At 34.6% G+C, this 14,423-nt stretch overlaps 1 protein-coding gene and 1 long non-coding RNA gene across 4 annotated transcripts in view; both read right to left on the bottom strand.

Moving 5' to 3' along the window:
- LOC127864596 (uncharacterized) overlaps positions 1 to 14,423 on the bottom strand; it is a 766,023-nt gene that overhangs the window by 125,081 nt on the left and 626,519 nt on the right. The gene's annotated exons all lie outside the window — the stretch shown is intronic.
- LOC127862825 (uncharacterized) overlaps positions 5,586 to 14,423 on the bottom strand; it is a 99,877-nt gene continuing 91,039 nt past the window's right edge. The window contains exons 1-3 of one of the 3 annotated variants that reach the window (XR_008040813.1): positions 7,560 to 7,657; positions 6,892 to 7,002; positions 5,586 to 6,272 (exon numbers count right to left, since the gene is read on the bottom strand). This is a non-coding gene — a long non-coding RNA (uncharacterized LOC127862825). Of the gene's footprint in view, positions 6,273 to 6,891; positions 7,178 to 7,559; positions 7,658 to 14,423 lie in introns of those variants that run through there. The other 2 variants (XR_008040812.1, XR_008040811.1) reach the window with 2 other exon arrangements.

Genomic DNA, 14,423 nt, shown 5'->3' with positions numbered 1-14,423 from the left:
TTTCATAAAAACAATGGTCGTGATCAGGTAATCTGGTATTTAATTGTTTGGCGCGTCTTTAACCTTCTTTGTTAAGTGCTTTTTAAACAGTACTTGTTAGGTCCTTCCTGATCAAGAGATTTGTATACCGCTAAGGGCAGTATGCATTGTGTTCACCGTATGTTCACTTCCTCAAGGTGCACTGGTAGGCTTTTCACACATTTAATTACTTTAGCACCATATTCGGATTATTCCAAGCTTTCCGCGTAAGCAAGCGATCATCTAAGTGTGTTTGGTCCCAAAACATTCAACTATACGAATTTAGATTAACTTCCTGATGCTTCAGATAAAAGCTTGCATAAGTTGTCTTGTGAGTTGATGGATAGGCAGGTTTTGTTTCATGTGGTTTGCTAGCTTATTTTGAAATATTTCTAGTGCGTGTTTAGATCTGTATCATGTGTGAAGCTTTGAAATAAATCTTCCTGCTTTGGTGTTTGTTTAATCACGATAACGATACATAACTTCCCTGCATTTGTATTTTGTTCATCAGTTTTGAAGAAAAAAACCCAACTCCCAATGGGTGTTTACTGAATGACTTTATTTAATGTTCATAATGTCTGATTTGAATAAAAGATAAAAGAAGATCACAGAAGAACTAGCATTTGAGGTGATTTGGTTACTGATACAGTTCTACAATAACATAATCTTGGTCAAAACCCGGACTCAGTTAATTCAGACTTGTAATATCATATCTTATGAATCTTTTTTTTGAAAACCCTGTTTGATTAGTCGAGCTTATTCAGTCATAAGACGGATACATTTGTCTTTAGCACTTCCCGGGGTTTCCATTCCATAAACTAATAACTATTCAAATAATCACAGCGACATGCTAGGTCAACATGCAGGTTTTGATTCCATATGGTTATATTCAAGGTCTAGGTCAAATTGTTGGTAGTAAGAAATCAAATGAAGCACCTGTGCTGTTCTAAACATGCCTTTAAGATTAATGAAAAGTGTAAGTATAAGAGGGTGTATGGTGTACAGAAAACAAAAATGGCTATCTTAAAGTTCAATGTCATTATAAGAGGTCAAATAAATAGGGCAAGACCACTATTTAAGTGTATCCTGCATAAAACATATGTTGAAACCTTATATTGTTGTGCACAGGAACCATAATTATCATTGTATTAAAAGTCATATTTGATCATCAAAAAAACAAAACAGCACTTATGTAAAACCTAGGCATTTGTGTATACAAGGTATACAGCACTTTCAGTGAAAGGTTCACTACATCTTGTAGTAGCTAGGTTCCAATTAGTTTGGTTGCATTTTCAGTGCTATACGTGATTGATAATGTGTCTGCAATTGATTAGTTTAGTGGCACTTTCAGTGCTATACGTGATTGATAATGTGTCTGCAATAGATTAGTTTGGTGGCACTTTCAGTGCTATACGTGATTGATAATGTGTCTGCAATTGATTAGTTTGGTGGCACTTTCAGTGCTGTACGTGATTGATAATGTGTCTGCAATTGATTAGTTTGGTGGCACTTTTAGTGCTATACATGATTGATAATGTGTCTGCAATTGATTAGTTTGGTGGCACTTTCAGTGCTGTACGTGATTGATAATGTGTCTGCAATTGATTAGTTTGGTGACACTTTCAGTGCTATTCATGAAGCAATTAGTTTGGTGACACTTTCAGTGCTATACATGAAGCAATAAGTTTGGTGGCACTTTCAGTGCTATACGTGAAGCAATTAGTTTGGTGGCACTTTTTGTGATTGATAATGTGGCTGCAATTGTAATAATTAAAACATATAACTGTGAACATATTTTTTTTCAACGTTAAAGTAAATGGGTTCCTCTTAAACAAAATCTATTGTTTCCATTTATGGCTTATTACCAAAAATCATAGGCCTCATTTAGCTTGTTCATTGCTATAATATGATGGTGCACCGAAGTGCGGCATTATTTATGTACAGTAATGATTCATATTGGTAAGCGAGATGAACACCGCGGCGAGTGGTGTTTGTACTGTAATGATATCTTTATTTTGTCAAGAATGGGATGGGCTATCATTGAAAATGTCTGGTTATTTTATGTTGTTATATTGTATGTTAATAAGCACAATTATGCATGTTAAACACTTAAAGCATATCTTTCTTATAATGTCTTTAGCTAGTGTTTTTTAAATACGGTAAATTAAACGTTGATTATCTGGATTCTTTGTCTACAGATCAAATGTAAAGGAAATATCATTCATCGTCTGTATTGGGATAATTTTTGAACACCACTGCAACTAGTGGTCTATCCTTTACTGAACTAAACCTCTAATTCTACATAGGCGGAGAGCTAATTTATATCAGTATTCTTGAAAGGGTTTTGTGTCATAGCACGTACCAAATTTGATTTCACTATAAGCTTAAGTGATCGCCTAGACGAGTCAGAACTGTCAGTTCTTGATTTGTATTTTGTAATGTTACTCACAAATGCAAAATAGTTATTCTAATATCCATACTCTCATTTTTTTAGCTCGGCTCTTTTCGGAAAAAAACTGAGGTATTGTCATAGCCAGCTCGTCGTCCGCCGTCTACGTCGTGCTAAAACTTTAACTGATTCTGTTAAGGTTTTGAACATTGTCTCTAAAATCAAAGTGCTTCATCCTACCACTTTGACACTGCATATGTAGCTGCACCTTGATGAGTTCTACATGCTACGCCCATTTTTTGGTCACTAGGTCAAAGGTCAAGGTCAGTGTGACCTCTAAAAAAAATTGAAATAAAAAATTCTGACAAGCTTTCATTTATTCAAAACTGCACCTGCAGCCAAGCGTGGCACCCGTTATGCGATGCTCTTGTTTAATCTTAATTATTGTTTGGTATTTTAAACACATATTTATTCCTTTACTCATGAAAATATGACTTCTTTGGGCTGAAAACACACACTGTACAATTAATTCCAATAGACAGTATAGTCAGATCTTGAACTGAATAAGTTTAGCTTGAATTTTGAGGTGTCCACTCTGAAGTCATTGTATAGCTACAGTATAGCCAGATCTTGAACTGAATGACTTAAGCTTGAATTTTGAGTTATCCTCTCTGAAGACACTGTTTAGCTACAGTATAGCCAGATCATGAAACTCACTGCCAGCAGACTTCGAGAAAAATCCAGTAATGTCAGTGAATTATGTATGATGCAGACTGTATTTCCAGTATGTCTTCGTTGTATGTCTAGTGTGATGACTGTATGTCCAGTATGCCATTGTATGTCTAGTGTGATGACTGTATGTCCAGTATGCCATTGTATGTCTTATGTGATGACTGTACGTCCAGTATGTCATTGTATGTCAAGTGTGATGACTGTATGTCCAAGATGCCATTGTATGTCTTATGTGATGACTGTACGTCCAGTATGTCATTGTTTGTCTAGTGTGATGAATGTATGTCTAGTATGCCATTGTATGTCTAGTGTGATGACTGTATGTCCAGTATGCCATTGTATGTCTAGTGTGATGACTGTATGTCCAGTGTGTCATTGTATGTCTAGTGTGATGACTGTATGTCCAGTATGCCATTGTATGTCTAGTGTGATGACTGTATGTCCAGTATGCCATTGGATGTCCAGTGTGATGACTGTATGTCCAGTATGCCATTGTATGTCTTATGTGATGACTGTACGTCCAGTATGTCATTGTATGTCCAGTGTGATGACTGTATGTCCAAGATGTCATTGTATGTCTAGTGTGATCACTGTATGTCCAGTATGCCATTGTATGTCTAGTGTGATGACTGTATGTCCAGTATGTCATTGTATGTCTAGTGTGATGACTGTACGTCCAAGATGTAATTGTATGTCTAATGTGATGACTGTATGTCCAGTATGTCATTGTATGTCTAGTGTGATGACTGTATGTCCAGTATGCCATTGTATGTCTAGTGTAATGACTGTATGTCCAGTATGTCATTGTATGTCTAGTGTGATCACTGTATGTCCAGTATGCCATTGTATGTCTAGTGTGATGACTTATGTCCAGTGTACATGTTTGTCCAGTGGGATGTCATTTAACTGTCATCAATACACATGTGGTGAGGAAATTCAAGTCAATTACCATTTCGAATAATTGCACATAAATGTCATAAACACTTTATGAACTAGTTTGTAAAGGAAGGGTTTAACGCAATACTATTGTATCTTGAATATAATTATTAAGTGAAAACTGCGGTTCACGCTCAACTATCAAAATCAATACACTTTTAGTGTTCCATTTTATGTGTACACGATTGTCAATGAACCTGAGCCTTTATTCTTAGTGCATGTGTTCTCCTATTAAACAACAGTTTCTTGTTTCATTTGATGCACTAACATGTTTGATAGTATACTGTTGTACTTACTAGATTTACTATATTGAACTACTTCTTATTATACATTATCTTTTGTTGAGCATTGGTCTCAGCTTTCATGCACTTATGACAATTATGTATACATATTATATGTAGATACTTTGAAACATTTTGAAGTATTGTATTTTATGTTTGAAACATTTTGAAGTATTGTATTTTATGTTTGAAACATTTTGAAGTATTGTATTTTATGTTCAGTCCAACCTGACTTAGCGTTAACTTGAATTACTTTGTCACCTGGCATTTGAGGTCAGTTTATATAACCACATTGAAAAAAAATATTTAATACTCCTGAGTTTTTTTTCTACTATTAAAAAGTCCGTAAAACGGACCAGATCCCAAAAGCAAAGAGTGTCTAATGATTATTATATCTCAATTTTCTTTCATAAACAACTAACAAAGAATTATTTGCAAGTTGAATCCCTTTAACAAACACTCGTTCTATGACATTCAAAAAAATATGTTGTATCCAAAACGTATTCTCCGTGACACATGCTTTTCATTCATACATCCTTTTTATGATTTCCGTCATTCATTGGATTGTTGTTTTTATTTATTTTTTTGTTTATTGACTTTCATTTAAAAATCATGTTTGCCAGCTGAAAGAGCGTTGATGCTGAAAAACACTGGTTTAAAGACATTCCCGGGTGTACTTTGTCCAGGGTTTTCCATGGAAATCCATGGAAAATATGAGGCTGGAGTATTCGGACTAAGTTTCCAGCCTTTTCCAGCGTCAATATTTAAAAAAAAAGGGTGGAAAATTGTCCATGGTATGTGGAAATAGCCTGGAATAGTTTCCATGGTTTTCCAGGCTCCCTGGAATAATTACCATGGAACAATTTCCAGGGTTTTCCAGCCAGCATGGAATAAATACCGTCCGAATACTCCATGTTATCTGGAAAACCATGGAAAACCATGGATTTTTTTCCAGGGTTTTCCAGATTACATGGAGTATTCGGACGGTATTTTTTCCATGCTTGCTGGAAAACCCTGGAAAATGTTCCAGGGTTTTTCTTTGTTTAATATTCCATTTATGCCTGGTATAACATGGAAAATTGTCCAGCGTTTACCATGGTCACTGAATAGAAAAAGAAATTTCTGGTCTAAAAACAATATTCATGTATTAAATGAATACAATACTCACAGCTTAAATAAATCATAATTTAAGGTTAGATTGAAACAAAACAAAAAATCAACATAATGCCTTAGTTTCTTCGATGTATTATTTTGTTCACAATTCATCAAAATATAACATCAGATTACAAATTGTGTTACATTTATTTAACAAATTATTCAGATCAAACAAGTGTTGTTTAATACATGCTTACAAAGCCTCTAGGTCCATTATCATAAATCAGGCCCTTACATAACAGAACAGGCGCTACTTTAAAAGTTAAAAAGTATAATGCAACCTTAACAACATGTATTCAAAGTAACAAAATACAAGCAAGTCAAGTAATATACAGTAACAATTCACGAACCCTGTACAAACGATATACAAGAAACAAAATGAAAAATTTAAGTTATTTTAGCTACTTCATGTTTGTCACAATATATGTAGCTGCCCATGAGCACAAGGATACTATTTTTCTCAGCTACTTTCACTTTAATGCAATTTAGGTGCTCAATTTCATTAAAATACTTTTATATAATTTTATTGTTCAAAGAAATTCAGAACATAATGCATGTACATGTATTACTTTCCAAGTGACAGTTTAAAATATAATTGCAAGTCTAAAACTTGTGAAGGCAGCTTAGTAAATTATAAGTACCCAGGTGGGATAAAATTACAGTTTTTAAAAACTTTTTTGTTAATTAGCTGGGCTTCAGTAGGTCGTGGATCTTTTATAGAACTTGTACTGCTGTTATACTGTACGGCTCCTGCATGATCTCTGAAAGAAAAACAAAGCAAACAATATTACAAGAAAGTCATAAGTTTTTTACATTCATCTGTAAAAGTAAATGTGCAGCAATCATATGATTGAATATCTATACTTCAATGCTCATTCATATTTTAATCTATTTTAGATATTTCATATCACTGCTCAATTCGGTACATCTGGCTTTTTTGTATTTGAGCGAACATTTACGATCCTAAGTAGTTAGCAATTATTTCTTTTCCATTTACTGAAATTTATTCTCTTAAAGTTTGCAAGCGGGCTTTAATCTACTTGCAAACAGGCAACCACACAGGAAAACTGAGACTTTCAAGTGAATAAATTGTTGATTTAACTTATATTTTTATATGACTCTCTTTTATTTTGAAATTTATATTGTTGTTTTCTTAAATGCCCCAAAACGGGGTACACTAGCATGTATCTGGAAACTCAAACATATATAGGAATTTTATATTCAGATATTGCTATATGAAAGATATGCTAATTTGCTAATTCATATAAAAATAACCTGTAATTGAAACTAGACCAAAATATTGGATACCAAAAAGACAAAATACTTTCAGGTGGTTAACACTAAATTACTTATATGAGCCCGGGGCATAACAATATTTACCATGAATTTGTGGCCATGTTAGTCCTCTTGGTAAATGCGCCAAAAGAGCCGCTTTGCTGTCTTGGGTTATTTCCCTGCCAAACTCTGCAGTATCTTCCATCAACTGGTCAGCTACAGTTAAAGCACATAATGAAAATGTATATAGAAAATAATTCAAGTATTGTTTTAAATATTTAGTAAAATTGTCTTTAAATAATAACTTACAATGAAGTTAATACATCACAAAGCATAGCATAACAAAATTTGTAGGTATGATTAGTACAAATTTATTATTGCTATAATTAGAATGATGTGTAATCCTATTGGTATGAAAATGTACAGTGAAACCTAAAAAACAATGCTATTGGTTTAATTAATTTATTTGTAAACATTAACAGCATTAATGAGCATTGAGTTCTCATCATGCACAGCACATAACTCCCTCAGCCTCAGTTCCCTAGCCATGCATTATAAACTTCCGATACTACATTCAAGCTTATTAATATCTCCACACAGGACTTCCTTTATCAAGCTGCAAACTGCACTTAGTGAAAATGTGTGTGACAGCTGCTTTTAAACTTCTATATTTGCCATACTTTTACCTAAAATGTCACATAAAAAAGGTCTACAATGATGACATAAGAAGAATAAATTTAAAGGAATATTTAGAAATAATGAAAAGCACAAACCTTCAGTTGTTGTTCTATTCCTAGAAAGACTTCTGAAAAACTTGTATGCATCACTTTTTAACAACATTTCATGTCACTTTCCAAATGATATCCATACATTATTATTTTAAGAAATTCTTGTTAATGGAAAAACTCATTAACTCTACTGTTTGTGAACATTACATTAACGTCATTTTAACAACAAGTTCAACCTGCAAATTTTCTACAATACGCCAGAATTTCAATCTAACAGGTAAACTTTCTGTATTTGAACTCAGCCAATCAGAAAAGGCTGTGATATTTTATAACCAATAGATTAGCAGCAGACATATCTGACTCACACACAGGTTTATCAGATAGTTTGTTAATTGCAAACCTGAACTGTAGTTAAATATTGCGTGTGTATACACCTTGAACAGGGTTAAAGAATTTAAACTTGTAGACATTGCTTTGAAAGTTACTACTATTACTTCTACTACTAGTACTACTACTACTACTACTACTTCTGCAAAACTACTACTACTATTACAACAGCCACAACAACAACAACAACTACTACTACTACTACTACTACTACTACTACTACTACTACTACTACTACTACTACTACTACTACTACTACTGCTACTTCTACTTATACTACTACTACTACTACTACTACTACTTCTACTACTACTACTATTACTACTACTACTACTGCTGCTACTACTGCTACTACTACTACTACTGCTTCAACTACTACTAGTGCTTCAACTACTACTACTACTACTGCTACTGCTACTGCTGCTGCTGCTACTACTCCTGCTGCTGCTGCTGCTACTACTACTGCTACTGCTGCTGCTACTACTACTACAACTCCTGCTGCAGCGACTACTACTACTACTACTGCTGCTGCTGCTGCTGCTGCTGTTACTAATACTACTACTACTACTACTACTACTACTACTACTACTACTACCACTACTACTACTACTACTACTACTACTACTACTACTACTACTACTACTAGTACTTCAACTACTATTGCTACTACTACTGCTACTACTACTGCTACTGATGCTGCTGATACTGCTACTACTGCTGCTGCTGCTACTTCTACTACTACTACTTCTACTACTACTACTGCTGCTGCTGCTAATGCTACTTCCTTAACTACTACTACTACTGCTGCTACTAGTATTGTTATTATTATTTATACTACTATTGCTACCGTTACTGCTACTATTCCTGTAAATGCTAAAACAACAACACAATAATAACTGCTACTACTGCTACTGTCACTTAAATTTGCACCAATAGTATAATTATCAGTAGTTTAACTGCTTATACAACTTATACAACAACCACTTTAACTTCTACTCCTACAACATATTCTACTGCCAGCCTCAGCATTACTACTTCTACCACTACTACTACTACTATAACTACTACTATTTCAGCCCAAACTATGCACATTGTTTTGTTTTATTCATATGTTGTGTAAATTGTTGAACTCTGATTTACTTTGAATAAAATGTGTTGCATTTTTATAAGTTATTTTCTCCTCTTATAAAGTCTAAGTTTTTTCCAGGGTCAGCTGAAAATGTTAGAGTCTTTTCCATGCTTAAAAAATTCTATGTTCCACTTTCCATGCTATCTGGAAATATTTTCCATGGTTATCCAGCCTAAATCCAGCGTTTTCCATTCCTTTTCCATGCTTTTCCATCCAAGGCTGGAAAATGCTTGGAAAAAAAGTCCACGTTTCATGGACATTTCTAGAACAAAACCCTGGAAAACCCTGGAAACTGTTTCAAATTCCAGGGATTTCCATGGAATTCCATATTATACCATGGATTTCCAGCCTAAGTTCCATGATTACCCTGGACAATGTACACCCGGGTGGGTCAGCCATCTCACAATTTTGACGCAAGCATTTCACAAATCTTATGAATCCAAACTATTTAAAAAAAACAGCCTTTGTAAACTGATTGACATTAAACAGACAATTTATATTCAAAGGTAAAATTTGTGTTGCTGTTTTTTGTTTTTATTTCTTATTTCGCAAATTTGGTTTCCTACTCAGGTAATGGGCTATGCTTGTTTTAATGGGTTATACGTATTCCCCACCAAAGGAAGAGGGCTATACTTTTGTATCAGATCGCCTTAATAATCAGTCCATCCATCCGGCTGTTTGTCACAAACTTTTGAGGGCTTTACCTAAGTAACTATTTAAAATTTCAACATGAAACTTCATGCAGGTAGGTGTAGATATGGATATCAATTCAACGATTTTGCTTGTTGTTACGGAATTAAAAGTATGAAACAGGTGAAAACAGTTTCTTAACGTAACATGGGCTAATAAACCTCACCATTGCATTATAAAATAAGTAAAGTGTATTGTAAAACTTGTGATCCTTTGTTTAAAAAAGTAAAAATGGGGCGCAGATGCAGATTTGTTCAAGTCTGCAGTCACTTTAATGAAATCACAGTAAGATTTAAGCAGTCACTTTAACAAGAAAAATAGCTTGAATAAGAAAGATCATGTGACGAAAGTAAAAACCCATGAGTAATTAAGTGAAGGGAAATTGCGAAACAAGTGCAGCAATCTGGAGTTGATTTTTGTATTCGTATCCATTTATATGCGTTTATATTGTTTAAAGTTCGATTCATTTCTATTCAAATTGATTAAATTGCATTCTTATGAAATGCATTACAATTTCAAACATTGTAAATATTTGTTATGTGTAGGGAATCCTATGTGACATGGCACAATTGTTATTGACAAAGGTTTTAAACTTTGTAAAACATATGGCGTACACAAGAACACAAAGTAAATGTATATATCCAGCTAAACAACAGACAACACAACCATAAACATACATTTTAATATTTGTCAAAGATAATGACTATTGAATTTCAATATGATTGACAATACAGTTAACCTGTCAGAATTTGGTTGATCATATGATGTATCATGTTGTTGTTTTTTTGGATGCCAAAGTGTCCAGCCAATGAAAATATGATAATATTTTACTATAGTTATCAGCGCACAAAAACAAAATTTCATAATTTCTACATGATTGTGACTAGTTAAAAAGAACAATTTTGAGAAGTTTGAAATGTTTGTTACTTTTTCATTAATTGATCATCTAATCTCTGCTATACACAAGTTAGAAAGAAAGCCCTGTGTTGTGATGGTAGGTCCAGAAATTCCAAGGAGTTTAGTTCAGCAAAATGGGCCTCCTTTAATTTGCAATATTGGAGACGTTTGACAACATACCATTTCTGCGTTCACTGGGCAGTAAAACCTTACAAGTAGTACATGTTTCATATATTAGTTCCCAAACATGTTTTTGTTTTGTTTATTTTGTATTAAATTTGCATTATAAGCAATAATATTTTTATTTTATGTAATTATCTCAAGTAATGTTAATGGGCGCGATATTATTTATGATTGTTTCGGTGTGTTGACATCATGAAAACACATTTGTGTATTGTTTGGTGGAAAACTGGCCAATTATATAAACACATCATGTTAGATTTAAATGTGTATAGGGATATAGAATTTGCGTTATCCGTCCATCTGTTAGTCCGTCCGTTCGTCTGTCACAAAACCTTTTAGGGCTATATCTCAGAAACTATAAAAGATATCAACATCAAACTTCATATTTGTATAGATATCAATGAGGAGACATGCCATGCACAAGAACCATAACCATACACTTAATTATACTCCCCAAAAAAAATTTGGGGGGGCATATAGTCGCCGCTTCGTCTGTCCCTGTGTCCGTCCGTCTGTGCACAATTTTTGTCCGGGCTATTTCTCAGCAAGTAATGACCCGAATTCAATGAAACTTAATGGGAAGCTTCACTACCAAGAGGACATGTGCATATTTTTAACCGGTTTTCGTCGGATGATTTTTCACAGACTTATGGCCCTTTAAAATTTTCCATTGTACATATAATGCACTTCTTGTCCGAGCTATTTCTCAGCAACTTATTACGGGAATTCAATGAAACTTTATGGCAAGCTTCACTACCAACAGGAGATGTGCATATTATCAGCCGGTTATGGTCGGATGATTTTTCACAGAGTTATGACCCTTTGAAATTTTCTATAAACTGTACATATGGTGCAATTCTTGTGTGGGCTATTTCTCCCCAACTCCTGACTGGAATTTAATGAAGCTTTATGGGAAGCTTAACTACCTTGAGGAGATGTGCATGTTATTTGTGGGTTCTGGTTAGATGATTTATTTAGAGAGTTATGGCCATTTGAAATTTTTAAGTTGCTAAACTATCCATCGCATTATTTTGTCCAAAGTTATGCCCCTAAAGACGTTTCCTTTTATCTGAATATATAGTGCAATATTGTGACAAAAAAAAACCTTTTGGGAGCATCTTGTTTAATAAGAGCTAATTCCTTTTGTTTGTTTTTTGTATTATGGAACTTTTCTTGGCTATATCTCAGATACGATATAAAAGTTTGACATGGAACTTCAAGGGTGTTTGGAAATAAATGGGAAGAATTTCAATGCACAAAATCTCTGACCCGGCCCCACCCTAATCCCCATGACTTTTGACAAAATTCCAAATAGTGCACTGTCGCACATATGCCCATAGCTACCATGTGTGTAAGTTTCAATGTTCGAGTACTAATAGTGTAGTAGGAGGACAGATTGACAGACGGCGGAGATTACCACATAATAGACTTCAAAATCTAAACGCGAACCCTAAGTTCAAGGTCAAGGTTACAGGGGTCAACAATTTTATGCCCAAGGTGTTGTCCAGATACACATACGTACCAAATATGAAAGCAATATCTGAAGGGACACAGTAGGCATGAGCCTTTTGAATAGCTGTTGCAGATTTCTAAACCTGAACACTGACCTCAAGTTTAAGGTCAAGGTCACAAGGGTAAAAAATTGTATGCGCATGGAAAGGTCTTGTCCAGATACACATGCATACCAAATATGAAAGCATTATCTGAATGGTCACTGTTGTTATGAGCCTTTTTTGAATCGCGGTTGCAGAATTCGAAACCTGAACGCTAACCTCAAGTTCAAGGTCAAGGTCACAGGGGTACACATTTGTATGCGCATGGAAAGGTGTTGTCCAGATACACATGCATACAAAATACGAAAGCAATTTTTTCTTCGATAAGCGTGGGGATAAACACAATTACCCTACGCTTATTAGAACCTAATAATTATTACCCTACACTACATGAATATACTGTGTTTCAAGGGATTTGCACTGATCCCTAGACACAGTTTATTTGGCAGGGGATATCAATTGAACAAATTTGCTTGTTGTGGTAGGAACCAACAGTTTATCATTCGCATGAATTGATTACACATAATTTGTATGACAAAATTACTGTTAAAATATTCTCTTATTTGGTATTTGCTTTGCATCTTGCATTTGGTCCTCTACAATGAGTGTTAGCTAATGTGGTTATTGGTCAGTCTTTGTGTGTCTTCTACAATCTGCTTCAAATCTCCTCCTCAACCACTTAAGCAGATTGTAATGAACCTTCCAATTAGTGATCATTGGGTAATCCTCTATCACATTGTTGAAACTATATAGGCAGCTCTTTTACCTGTATTGGTCATCAGAGATAATATATTAGAATTTCGAAAAACAACATGTTTTAATATCATGCCATATGGAATAAAACAAATCTATAAAATAAGTGGACACAGTTTTATATGCACTTTAATAATGCAATATACAAGTATTAACAATGGTCTGAAACACCAAAGTTTTAAGTTACTGTGTAATTATGTATTATATCACTGATGCCCATTGTGTAAAAGCTGGACTAGCCATGGGGATCACATTGGTAACGAAATCTGGTATAATAATTGCAAAATGAATTTGTTCTGTAATATTTTCCGATAGCTTATGAATTTGCAATGTTTTTATCCCCTACCGGTTTCACCAGAGGGGACTTATGGTTTGCGCTCTGTCTGTCTGTCAGTCAGTCACACTTTTCTGGATCCTGCGATAACTTTAAAAGTTATTAATATTTGTTCATGAAACTTGAAACATGAATAGATGGCAATATGCACATTACAGAACTCCAGATAAGGGTCATATTTTCGTTGTGAGTTATTTTCTAGTCCGTTACGTATTTATTTTAAAATCTTGTCGTACCATTAAGAATTACAAAATCAAGTTACGAATATTAGTTTCACATCGGTTTGTATCGACTTTTATTTAGTTCTTTTCGCGTATTAAAGATCTTTTCGGTGCTTATATAGAATGGTTAGCGGATTTGTTTAACAAAGCGCTTTTTTCCCAATAAAAGCGACGTGTAGAGTCTTATCAGTCAAAAAACAAAGGCGGCGCCCAGAGGGCGTCCTAAAAAACTGCAAAGCGTGCAAAAACACACTTTTAACATATTGTACGCAAAGTGACCGAAGTTGAATGTTAAGAAAGACATTATAGAAAAGATCGTATACGATGCTGTATGTTCAGTTGCCGACACAGTCGGAAAAGCTAAAAATAAACGCGACACGACGGGTCCAAACTTAAACAAAAAAACATTGAATAAGTGGAAGGGATACAGTACAGCCAAAGCGGAACAAACGTATTTCGCGATACGCGGCGGCAAGGCGAAACGAGTCGATGCCGCGTCAGTCGTTGAAGCCGCGTCAGTATGCGGCGGCAAGTCGCATTTCGCCGCGAAACTTCGCATCTGTCCGCCGAGGCATGCCGCGGTCCGCGACATGATGCCGAGTCGATGCGATCATGAAATATTTATTTTTTTTAATTATTAGTTAAATGTAGTTACAAATTTTGAAAGAACAATTATAATAATAATTAAAATCATAATAAATTTATTGTGCGCGGATTGTATTAGCATATACATGTAAGCATAGTTAATGTGTCTGGCCAATT

This window comes from Dreissena polymorpha, chromosome 1 (genome assembly GCF_020536995.1).
Source record: "Dreissena polymorpha isolate Duluth1 chromosome 1, UMN_Dpol_1.0, whole genome shotgun sequence".
Taxonomy (NCBI): Eukaryota; Metazoa; Mollusca; class Bivalvia; order Myida; family Dreissenidae; genus Dreissena; species Dreissena polymorpha.
The sequence above is the reverse complement of the archived record's forward strand: the minus strand, read 5'-3'. Positions and strand labels throughout refer to the sequence as shown.